The following is a 2773-nucleotide window of genomic DNA, read 5'->3' on the forward strand; positions in this document are numbered from 1 at the left end:
ATGGCTTCAGAGAAATCTGCAAGGAAGGGCGGCAGAAAGTGTCGAGGAGAAACATCAAGAGATCTGCCCGATGACCTCTCAGAGTTGTACAAGACAGATCCTGAAGAGGATTACAATCAGCGCAAGACACGAATCCAATGGATTCGACGCTATTGGGCAGAACAGTGGTTCAAGTACAGATTTGTGACCAAGGAATATGCTGAAAAGAATGCCATCAAGCGACCATGGGGAGACATCCTCTACAAAAATCTTCAACCCAGGACCAGAGATGAAGCCATTGAACAAGGCTTCTATCCCTGCATGGTCCATGGACCACAGCCTGCGGATGCTGACCCATCGTCACTGCTATGGTGTCGTGACGACATTCTGTTCAAGCACAACTTCCAGTTTGCCCAGAACTCAGCAAAGCAGAGCAAGAATACATTGGGACTAGACTTCAACCCTGGTCCTTCTGCTCCAAGGGCTGACGGCACACGTGATGCAGAACCCAATGTCGTCGGTCCTTTCTACAACCTTGAAGGTCTCATCACTCATATCTTGGTTCAAGGGACAGCCGTGAATGAGCCTGCAGATGACGCTGAATCAGATGAAGCGCCTGCAGTGCCAAAGCCAAAGAAGCTGAAGCGGCCAAAAGCTTCAAAGCCTGCCGCTGCACCAAAAATCTCACGGGCGAAGCCACTGGCAACTGCACCTCCTGAAGACAGTGTGTAGTCTGAAGATTTGTCACGCATCTCCAAGCCCCAGAAGGTCAAGATGCCTCTGCCACACACCGGCCAAGAGCTAACAGCTACGGCCATTCTGCGCAATGATGCCATTGATCTGTCAAGTGATGAAGATCTTGCAGATGACGCTCTTGAGCAACTCATCAAGAGCAAAGAAGAAGAAGAAATCTTCAATAATCTGCCTCTCTTTGACATGGCCATCATCCACAACTTCATTGATGAATGGTTTGACACGCCCAACATCAGCTTCGACGATCTGCAACTTCCCATTGGCCTCAGTGTCGCCTTCCATGGCGCCATTGCTTCAGAGTTAGCTATCGCCCAGCGCGTTGTTGAACTGAAGCAGAAGATTGACTTTGAGAAATCTCAGTTCAAGAAGCATATGGCCAAGCTCAGTGTGCAAGAAGTGAAGAACTTCAAGATTATGCTGCACGAGCTCAAGGAAGCCTTTCTCACGAAATGTGCAGAAGCTCAGGGTTCTCGTGAGCTCATGAAGGTTCTGGCTGACAGGTGTGTACAAGCCTACAATGAGGCTGAGAAGCGCAAGGCCCTTGGGCGTCCTGGCATCGACCCCAGGATGGCTGCAAAGAAGAAGAAGAAGCCCACTACGGCTGAACCCGACGCACCAAGGCAGGAAGCAGATCCCATTGTCTTCCCAACCAGCATGACTGGCTCGAAGCCAAAAGCCCGGTCAACCGCTTCAGAGCTGAAGAATACAAGGACTGCTGAGGCTGAAGCCAGGAAGAGGAAACATCCTGAAGCCTCTCCTACTGCCCCCTCCAAGAAGAAGAGGAAGACCAAGAAAGAACGGGCTGCTCCCACAGAGCCTTTGATTGTTGAACCCATTTCCATGGTTCGTCCTGACGCTGAACGCCAACTGATAATCCATGAGCCTGCTTTCACAGAGGCTCATAAAGCTGAAGACTTTCCAGCAGCTGATCCCATCGCTGCTGAAGATATTGGTCACCATGACCATGTAGAAGATGGTGCAGTCCTTCCTCAGTTCGAGCACAGCGAACTCATCAGCATTGGTCGTCCTCTGACACCAATTGCTCAGGATGCTTCATGCGCTGATCGTCCACAAGAGGAAGAAGACTTTGAGGCCCATCCAACACTAACTCCACAGGCGTCATCAGCGTTACGCAGGCTTCGCAAAGGACCAAGGCCTCCAGTCTCTGAGTCTGAAGCTAAAGCTGCTGAAGACATTTCGGCTACATCAGCCGATGAAGAAGAAACCCCAGAAGCTCCTACTCCCCCGTCCCACCAAGAAGCTGTTCTCGAGGAGAACATGATTGTGACTGACCCTCCAGCTCGTCAAGTGGAGGTTGAAAATCTTGAGGCTGCCACCACCAACACCACTGAAGCCACTAACACAGTCGTGACTGAAGCTAATGTGGAGCCCTCACCCACAAAAGCACCAGAAGTCAGCGAAGCCACTGATCCCACTGCTTCTGTTCCTGCACCTGCTGCCGGTCCCCAGTTCGACTATCATGTTGAGCACAGGCCTCAGGTACAGAAGCCAATCCCAAGATTGCCCAGGTTCCCAGGTCCTGCATCAGTACCTGGATCCTTCAATATCAATGGCTTTAGAGCAGACAACACATTCTTCAATAGCTCCAGGAACCCCTACTCAAGGGAAAGAATATCATCTGATTGGTTCTGGAGCTATCCGCAGCGAAGCTATTACTCCTGCATTCTATACAATCAAGGTCGCATCTTCCCACACAAGCGTCTTGACATTGAAGCAATAGCTGGTCTGCCCTGTCTGGAAGAAGCTCTGGATTGCTTCAAAGAAGTTGGATTGCTGCCATTCGTCACTAACCAAGAGCATTGGAATGAAGAGTTGCTGCTCCAATTCTATGGCACACTTCACATCCGCGAGTATAACAGAGATCCGAAGACTTGGGTCCTGGAGTGGATGACAGGAAACGTTCATCACGAAGCCAAAGCCTTTGACATCATTGAGCTCACTGGTCTGCCCACTCCCGGCGATCTCTACGAATCTGGCTGTCAACTTCACAGTGAAGCTGTGGAGAGCATCTTTCAGAGGC

Source organism: Triticum urartu, chromosome 1A (assembly GCF_056163025.1).
Source record: "Triticum urartu cultivar PI428250 chromosome 1A, HENAU_Tu73, whole genome shotgun sequence".
NCBI lineage: Eukaryota > Viridiplantae > Streptophyta > Magnoliopsida > Poales > Poaceae > Triticum > Triticum urartu.